The sequence below is a fragment of the Triticum aestivum genome, chromosome 3A (genome assembly GCF_018294505.1).
Source record: "Triticum aestivum cultivar Chinese Spring chromosome 3A, IWGSC CS RefSeq v2.1, whole genome shotgun sequence".
Taxonomy (NCBI): domain Eukaryota; kingdom Viridiplantae; phylum Streptophyta; class Magnoliopsida; order Poales; family Poaceae; genus Triticum; species Triticum aestivum.
The window spans coordinates 129,267,386-129,277,558 of NC_057800.1; positions in this window are offsets into that span (position 1 = coordinate 129,267,386).

Below are 10,173 nucleotides of genomic sequence, written 5' to 3' on the forward strand. Positions count from 1 at the left end.
CCGCCGCCCGGGTCGCAGCTCCGACGACCGCGCCCGACGCCGCCGCCCTCCTCTCCGTAGCCGGCGCATCCCGGCGACCTCTACCCACCAGATCCGGCGCCAAGCTCCTCCGGCCATCCTCGGTTCGCGTGCTCCGGTGAATAGTACCGCCAGATCTGGAAAACCCTAGATCCAATAGGGTTGACTTTCCCCTCTCCCATTTATTTTTTTGCAATCTTCATCATGTCGTATCTCTGCATCTGTAGTTCCGATTTGTGCGTGTAGCATATCAAAATGTTCGTTTCGACGAGTACATCATTTCATATCATTGCATCGTTTTCATTTGAGCTCATCTTGATGCCCAAAATGCTGTTGGAAGAGGGCTATGTGGTGAATTTGTCAGATCTATTTCATCAAATAGCCTTTTTCATTTTTGCCATGATTAATGTGTGCATGCTATGATCCTGAGCTCTACATGTGTTTTGTTATATGCCATGCCATGTTTACAGAGGTGCTTGCCATGTATTTTTGTGATATGTGTGGTGACTAGCACAAGCTTGCAAAGTAGCGTAATCGGTAATGCTGATTTCAGGGACTTAGAATTTCATGAAGTCCTTGTTCTGTTTTTGTCGTTATGCCATATGTTCATGTTGTTTCCTAGTGATCCGTGCCTCTTTTGAGGATGATCAGTAAGGATGATTTGTTAACATTGTGGTGCTCTATCCATCCGTGTCTTTGTTTGCATTTATGGAGCACCCTAGCTTGAGTCAATCGAGCTCTACTTTTTCTATATCGTGAATCCTGGCAGATTGTTGACATGTTTAGCGATTTTGCCGAGGATGTTGCTATTGATCCGTGCATACTATGTTATTGTTCTTGTCATGTCTAGCTTCTATGCTATGTCTTCTTGATGGGTGTATGCTTAGTTTGTCATTCCATGCTCTATAGTGAGTGCATCGAGCTCGTAAACATGCCTACTCATTAACTGATTTTCATGCTCCAGTTTTTCACTAAGTCTGAGATCTGTTTATGTTTTTGCCATGTTCACATGCTTGCAATTGTATTTTCTGATCCCTTTTGGCTCAAGGTCACTAAGGGACTTTTGTTAAGTGCTTTGAGTAGATTCATGTAATGCCTTGCTTTGCCATGTTAAGTTTCTGTAGCATGTAGTTTTCATGCTCTAAAGTGTGCTTCCTGATGTTAAATTCCAGACTTGTGTTAATTTCACAAAGTCTGAAACCTGTTATCATTTGCACTTTTGCCATTCTTGTTTGAACCTGTTAATGGATGAATTAGCCATAGCTCAGTGTTCATCTTTTGTCAAGCTTCATGAGTGGAGCCCTTCCATGTATTTTGTTGTTATGTTTGAGTGCTGTAGCATATTTATCTTGATGCATTTAGATGGCTACTTGCTGATTATCGCAGACCGGTGCCATATTTGTTTTGCTTGCCATTTCCAAACCGTGCATCCGATTCCGGTGATCTTTATATCGATTTCAACTGAAATCACCTCACCTTTACAGTGGCACTATTGGATTTCCAAGTTGAGGCCAGGTTCTATCATTCCTTGTCAAATCTTGCCTATGCATCACATACCGCATCCCGCATAGCATACCATGTTTGCATCATGTTGTTTGAGTATTGCACGTGGTTGATTGTGTTCCGTTTGCTTGTTGTTCTTGTTTGGGTAGAGCCGGGAGACGAGTTCGTGAACGAGGAGCCCGTTGAGTTCTCTTACGAGGATCAAGTCATCTCTGACAACTTTGCAGGCAAGATGATCATACCCTCAAAATCACTTCTATCTTTGCTTGCTAGATACTCGCTCTTTTGCTATGCCTATGCTATGATACCTACCACTTGCTTATCATGCCTCACAAATTGCCATGTCAAACCTCTAACCCACCATGTCCTAGCAAACCGTTGATTGGCTATGTTACCGCTTTGCTCAGCCCCTCTTATAGCGTTGCTAGTTGCAGGTGAAGATTGGAGATTGTTCCTTGTTGGAACATTGTTTATTGTTAGGATATCACCATATTATCTTGTTTATCTTAATGCATATATATACTTGGTAAAGGGTGGAAGGCTCGGCCTTTTGCCTAGTGTTTTGTTCCACTCTTGCCGCCCTAGTTTCCTTCATATCGGTGTTATGTTTCCGGATTTTGCGTTCCTTACGCGGTTGGGTTATAATGGGAACCCCTTGACAGTTCGCCTTGAATAAAACTCCTCCAGCAATGCCCAATCTTGGTTTTACCATTTGTCACCTAGCCTCTTTTTCCCTTGGGTTTCCGGAGCCTGAGGGTCATCTTTATTTAAACCCCCCCGGGCCAGTGCTCCTCTGAGTGTTGGTCCAAACTAGAGCCCTGTGCAGCGCCCCCTCGGGGAAACTCGAGGTTTAGTGTTAGTTGTATGGAGCGCTCATCTGAGTGTGCCCTGAGAACGAGATATGTGCAGCTCCTATCGGGATTTGTCGGCACATTCGGGCGGTGTTGCTGGATTTGTTTTACCATTGTCGAGGATGTCTTGTAACCGGGATTCCAAGTCTGATCGGGTCTTCCCGCTAGAAGGAATATCCTTCGTTGACCGAGAGAGCTTGTGATGGGCTAAGTTGGGACTCCCCTGCAGGGATTTGAACTTTCGAAAGCCGTGCCCGCGGTTATGGGCAGATGGGAATTTGTTAATGTCCGGTTGTAGATAACATGAAACTTAACTTAATTAAAATGAATCAACCGCGTGTGTAACCGTGATGGTCTCTTCTCGGCGGAGTCCGGGAAGTGAACACGGTGTTGGAGTAATGCTTGACGTAGGTTGTTCTAGGATCACTTCTTGATCATAGTTGTTCGACCGTGCTTTTGCCTTCTCTTCTCGCTCTCATTTGCGTATGTTAGCCACCATATATGCTAGTCGCTTGCTGCAGCTCCACATCATACCATGCCTTTCCTATTAGCTTAAATAGTCTTGATCGCGAGGGTGCGAGATTGCTGAGTCCCTCTGACTCACAGTTTACTTCCAAAACCAGATGCAGGGACCGATGATACCGTTCCAAACGATGCGCTTGAGCTCAAGTGGGAGTTCGATGAAGACCCTCGCCGTTACTATGTGTCTTTCCCAGATGATCAGTAGTGGTGCCCAGTTGGGGCGATTGGGGACCGTGTCACATGTGGGGGTTGATCTTTATTTTGGTACCATAGTCGGACCATGAGTGTATTGGATGATTGTCATGTTATTCATGTATTTGTGTGACGTGGCGAGTGTAAGCCAACTATGTATCCTTTTCCCCTTTTATATATTTACATGGGATCCAGCCGTAACTTTGGAACGATTTGTATCATACGTGCAGTATATCAACTCTTTGTTGACCTCGTATTTGGCGTAGAAGCGGTTTCAACAGATCACCTTGTCATGTCCGGCGGTGTAGGCGAAGGAACCCTAACCTTTTTATCTCAAACTTCATGTTGTAAACCCCAAAATTAATCATGATTATGATCACAAAACAATCTTTTGTTCATCTGATCAATCGCAAACTTCTCGATCCCTGTGAGAGATCCCTTCAAGAACTCAACACCATCGTGCACGGGCCCCATGGTGGGCGCCAACTGTCGTGGAATTGTCATGGCAGATGTCCTTAGTGTCAGGACTTAGTCGCGAGACCAACGCATCTATGTGGTAGCTTGAGAGGGGTTGAGCGGGACGAGAGACACGATGTTTTACCCAGGTTCGGCCCCTCACGGTGGAGGTAAAAGCCTACATCCTGCTTCATTGATATTGATGATGATGACCACGGTTACAAGAGTGCTCTATCTCGAGAGCTATTGTCTAAACCTAACTTGTCCAACTTGTGGAACTTGTCCCTCTTGGGGTGCCCTGCCCCTCCTTATATATGTTGAAGGGGCCGGTTACATGTGGAGTCCAACTCGGACTTTAACTTAAACTATTCTGACTTCCCTTCCTAGGCTTCTTAACGTCTGCCGGTTTAACATTGTCTGCCGGTTTAACATTGTCTGCCGGTTTAACACCAGCCGGTTTATCGTCTGTCTTAGCCATCTGTCTTGACTCTCTATCTTAACTCTCCGCCGGTTTACCAAGTCCCAGCCGGTTTACAACTCCAGCCGGGTCATACCGCGGGGGTATATCCCCGACATTAGCCCCCATTTTAATTTGGATTTATCCATGTTAAACTGATCTTGATTATCCTTAAGTCCTTGTCACTTCCTTCTTCTATAAAATCCGAGTCAATAGACCAGCTTCATAATCAATTTGCTGACATTGGTTTGTCATAGTGAAATATTGTGAAGAATAACTCCTTTGACTTCAGCTCCCAATGCTTAACAAAAATATTGGCCTTTGAAATACTCATTTGATCTTCAGCCGGTTTAAGAATGTAGAACTTGCCGGTTTGAGAATGTTAAACTATGCCGGTTTAAGACTTGAACTTGCCGGTTTATCATTACCGGTTTACAAATATTGACGGCACCAGGTCATAATTGTAGTTAATATCAAGCTTGAAAATATACCTCTTATATGCCTATCACTTGTAGCCCCCAAGTCTTAAGAAGGTAGCATAGCAACAGCTTAAGACTTGCTTCAAATACGAATGTCACAAGCTTGAAGAAATCCCGGTTTGTTCATCTCAATCACCAGTCAAAACTGAGTATCCCATATATGTAGCCCCCAAATGCCGGGTTGTCATGCTTGCAGCAACCTGGGACTTGAAATTGCCTTATGCTCATAAAAACTTCAACCAGTGTAGCCCCCAAGGGTCGGGTTATTATGCAATAATGAGCAGGGATTTTGTAAATATGATCACGTAAACTTGAGCAGCAATGTGTACCCCCAAGGGCCGGCTCAATAAGATAAGATTGAGATGGGACTTGATATATTCTTCCATAACATTATACGATGTAACCCCCATCATGGGGCTTGAACCCACGTCCACAAGGTTGAGAGCTTTGTGCTTTACCAACTGAGTAGTGAATCCTTCAATAATAGATGAAAATTCGTGTACCTTGAATTGTTGACAGGAGCAATTGGTAGCCCCCAAGGGCCGACTCATTACGATGTGATGAGTCAGGTCTTCAAATAAGTGAGCCAACAATGATTTTGCATTAGCCCCCAAGTGTCATGGTGCATGCTTGCAGCGACATGAGACTTGTGTATTTGATGTAATCCCAACTTGAATAATGTAGCCCCCAAGTGCCGGGTCGTAAGCCTGCAGCGACTCGGGACTATTCCTTTAATTGTAGAATAAATCCTATCCATTGATAAAATAATAGCCATTGCACTAAAGCGACTTTGAATACCTCATCTGTTGATAACCATAATAAAAAATCCAGCCATGTTGGCTATTTAAAGATTTGAATAATATACTCAATGATTTATAAGCGCATGATTCCAATGGCACAATCCAAAAATATATACTGGCGACTTATAGTCCAAAGCCAGACCGGTTTAATAAACACTGGATAATTATCTTGGCAACTTATAATCAACGCCAGACCGGGCTAAGAAAACTCCGGTTTATAATTGAGTTTGTACTAACAACTGATAGTTGAAAGCTTGTGCCTGGTTAAGAAATACCGGACTGATGAAATGACTTATAGTCTGACCAGGTCAATGGACGCCGGTTTACCTTAAAACCTTATCAAAGGAGAAGAAACTTTGAAAAAAAACAAATGAAAAAACTTGCAGTCGAGGCTTTTCAAGGGCTGCCAGGCCCAAACTCGATGCTTTTCATGGGCTGCCAGGCCGCTGAGTTAAACCATTTGACAAAGCCTTTTAAGATGGGCCTCCAACTAACCAATCGTCGTTTTAACTTTGACAAGTTCAGGGTCCGTATAAGAGTAACTTGTCAAACGTTCCGCGGGTCATGCCAGGATTACCTGGATAGGAGTGGCTTACTTGATGAAGGCAGGTTAACCCGGGGTTTTAGGTGAATACACCAGGCTTCCAAGCCTTGGGTCGATACCCAATTACAAGGGTCCTTTCAAACTCTTTGTTACTTTACACAAAGAGCCCCCAAGTAACTTTGTGAGCTGTGCTCAATGGGTGCCTATGTTTGAGTTGTGCGTAGCAACAAGACTCTCTTTGGCCCTTTGGGTGTGAAGCTCCCAAGCTTTGTTGTGGCGTGATAGCCGGATTAATGGACGGGACTCCGCTTTGCAAGCAAAAGCTCCCATGTGATATATTTATGAGCTGTGCTCTCCGGGTGCCTATGTTTGAGTTGTGGTGTACAACAAACTCTCTTTGGCCCCTGATGATAATATTGTCTTGATAGCCGCATCAAGAGGGTAGTAACGCCATGTTCTCTTTGGTGAATACACCTATATTTGAACAGGAAGCCCCCAAGTAATTATATGAAGATGAGCCCATAAGGCAGAACACCCATGTTTGAACCGCGCGTCAGGGCAACAGGTCCTCTTGGGCAACCTTTAACTTTTTACAAGAGATAAATTCTTCTTGAACCGGTATTTTGAACCGGCTATCTAGAGCTTCAAAGCTTTGTGGGAGATAACTTTCCCTTAAGCCGGATATTAAACCGGAATCCTTCCTTTTAAGCCGGAAATTTTCTGACGGCCTTTAAATATTCGCCAATAAAGCAGTAGTCTCCGGGGCCGGGTTATTTTTTCCTCCAATGACCCAGAGTTCATGATTATTGATACTGGCCAATTTTGCCGAGTCATGCCATTGTAGCCCCCGAGTCTTAAGACTACTCAAGGAGTTGGCTTGAGTCTCTCCGTATTTGACAGTGATATAAACCGGTATGAGCCATTCAGCATCTCAGTGATATAACTTGTCCTGCACTGGAGAACTTGCAAGCCAGAGTAATTTCTCTTTTAAAGAAAGCAATATCTAATATAAAATATAATGGATGGATTTCACCTGATGCGTCATGCCAGTAATTATCACCGCGGAGTTGACGATCACCATGGTGAATCTGAAATCAATCGTGGCCGAGTCGGCCGCGGGAGCAGACAGATGAGTCGGTCGCGGTGTTGTAAGCCGGTGTGGACGAGCAAGTTGTCCTTCTTGTTGTAAGCCGATGCGGACGTGTGAACCGGTCGCGATAGCAGACAGGCGAGTCGTCCGTGGCATTTTCAACCGATGCGGTCGCGACAAATAGCCATGGCGTTGTAAGCCGGTGCAGGAGTCCGTTGAGTAAGGACGACCTCCTGTGCCGAATGATGTAGGCGCACCTCCATCTCCGCGTTATAATGCCACTTTATAATGAATAATTCTCATGCATATAAAATACCGTAGGGCAAAGTAGTTTTGTTTGGATGAATTAATATGTACTTAAAAATAAATAGGGTAAATAGCAGCTAATTCATTTTGACGATAGATGATCTACACGCAGACTATCAGCATCAACTAATACATGTACTGCATGTTTTCTCCTCCATACTTTTATCTTGATATTTTGAAGGTGCTGATTTGCAGTCCTGGCTGGGCACTTAGTCAGGCCGGCCGTGTGGGTCAAGCGTGACACGGCGGCTCAAAGGCGATGGCGCAAGCCAGCTGCAGCAAAGGTCCGGCTCAAGGCGCAACGACTTGGAGGTGAGTCCTTTCCGACGAGGGTGCTCCGGCGGGTCGTTGAAGTACGGTCACGGGGCACAACTGTTGACCGTAGTAGCAGAGATGTGGCCATCTTACAGCCACAGCAGGGAAAACGGCGGCTTGAACACAGGTTATTTGCTGACTGATTCTTCCATGGACCAGTACTCCCTCTTGCATGTACGTGTATCCAGCTTGATCCCTGTCGTACTTCTAGATTTCCTTGTGTGGCTGGCAGATGTTTCATTGATCTGGGATTTTATAACCTTGTACACCGAACGATGGCAGCAGTGAGTAGGACGCCTAGCTCTCAAGTAAAGAAACTGGCTTTGTGTCCATAATTAACTGCACAAGACGTTGCATCCCGACTTGCAATATATAACCAGCATGTTGCTCCCTCACGTGATTAAAACTTCATAACAAACGCAGGTTTGTATATATGCCCGCAGTGGTAGTCTATTGATCCAGAACCGTAGAAGCAACTCGAGGCGAAGCAGTCTGGTGCGGCTATGGCGACGAAATCAATGGCGTCTCTGGAGGCGCAACGTGCTAGTAGCTCCAGAAGGCACAGCGCGCGACAGCAGCAGCTCCAGAAAACGAGGCTTTGTCGGCAGCGGCCGCGACAGCTTGCAACAGAGGCTTGGGGCGACTCGGAGTGAAGACGACCGGCGAGGGCGGGCTGCAGCAGAACCGCACGGCGACGGCCGTGGTCCGGCCGGCTCGGTGCTGCAGAACGCGGGCGGCTCAGATGCGGCTTGGCGGCTTGGCGGCTCTGCGGAGGCGACTTGGAACGTTGATGCAGCTCATGAGGCGGCCAGCAGCTTGAGGTTCCGACCGTGATTAGAGCAGCGACTTGGACAGGGGTAGAGGCAGGCCATTGCCGGAATCAGCTTGAAGGCGACTCAACGATTTGGAGGCCGACGCAGCCGGAGGAGGGTGTCGAGGCACCAGCGACTCGAAGACAGGCAAATGCCGCGGCGGTTCAGCGGGCGAGGAGGTGGCAGCAGGCCGGTTCTGGCACCAGCGGCGTCTCAGCTGTAGCGGCTGAAGCCAGCCGCAGAGGCGGACAACCAGCAGAGCAACGGCGGCTCGATAGCAGAATCGTCTTCCGAATCATTGGCTGTTTCCCAATTTTTTTAATATATTTTTTAAGCTCCACGTACTTGTCTTTGCGTGGCTTTGTAGTAGCACTATCCTTCAGAGTAGTAGTACGCCTTTGGATTGATAGGAAGCAGCAGGAGCTGGGGAATCCATCAGACTTTGTTTTTTGCATTGATCAACACTTGAATCCTTGATCCATATGGCCAAAACTTCACAACAGTTTTAATCACAGAAAAATAGGACCAGTGGCCGCTCACCGATTCCATATTCACACCATGTGCTTTCAAGGTAAAAATTCCATCGGGCTGAAGCCGCAGTAGAGACCCATGGCAGCAGCGGTGAGTGAGGCCGCGGCGACGCCTAGAATGGGCAGAAGAAACGACCCAAGAAAGAGAGCCGGTTTGCAAACAGCAGTGGAAAAAACGGTCGATGGCTCGCCAGCGGCAGCTTAACATGGCCATAATGGCGACTTACAGATGCTCAGAAGCGTTTTGGCGACTCGGATGTTGCAACAAGGGTACTCCGACGGGTCGACGTGATGCGTCCGTGGCAGCAACGGGTTGAAGAGGCGCGGCCGTGGCCGGTTCAGCGCGGCCGGCGTGGAGGAGGGTTGCGGCTTAGTCCACAGCGGCCCGGCTGTTGGCGGTTTGGCCATAGCGGCAGAAGAGGTGAGGCGCAACCGACAAAGAAGGCAGTAGAAGCGGAGCAAAGCGGCGACTGCTGTAGACCCGCGGTCATAGAGCAAGGCCAGCGGAGGCGGTTTGCGGTAGAGGCCGGCTGGCCAGGCGCGTCCGGTCCGGGGTGTGCAGCCATGGCCACAGTGTCGGCAAAGGGCGGCTCGAAAGCGGCTCGAGGTGCAGCGATTGCCGCAGCGGCGATGGAGGGAGTCCACGCCCTCGACTCCATTCAGTCCGGGTCGTGGTTGCTTTGATTTTTTTTTCGATTGACGAATCATTCGCCCAGGACTTTCCTTTCTTGGAATATTTTCTCCGATCCAGCTCTGATTGATTTTGCAAAGTACTAGTCGTACTTAGTAGTTGATCTCCACGGGACTTTAGCCTGTAACCCAGCATCAAGAACTTTATGGAACTCGGCGGATCCAGCCGTAACTTTGGAATGATTTGTATCATACGTGCAGTATATCAACTCTTTGTTGACCTCGGATTTGGCGTAGAAGCGGTTTCAACGGATCACCTTGTCATGTCCGGCGGTGTAGGAGAACGAACCCTAACCTTTTTATCTCAAACTTCATGTTGTAAACCCCAAAATTAATCATGATTATGATCACAAAACAATCTTTTGTTCATCTGATCAATCGCAAACTTCTCGATCCCTGTGAGAGATCCCTTCAAGAACTCAACACCACCGTGCGCGGGCCCCATGGTGGGCGCCAACTGTCGTGGAATTGTCACGGCAGATGTCCTTAGTGTCAGGACTTAGTCGCGAGACCAACGCATCTATGTGGTAGCTTGAGAGGGGTTGAGCGGGACGAGAGACACGATGTTTTACCCAGGTTCGGCCCCTCACGGTGGAGGTAAAAACCTA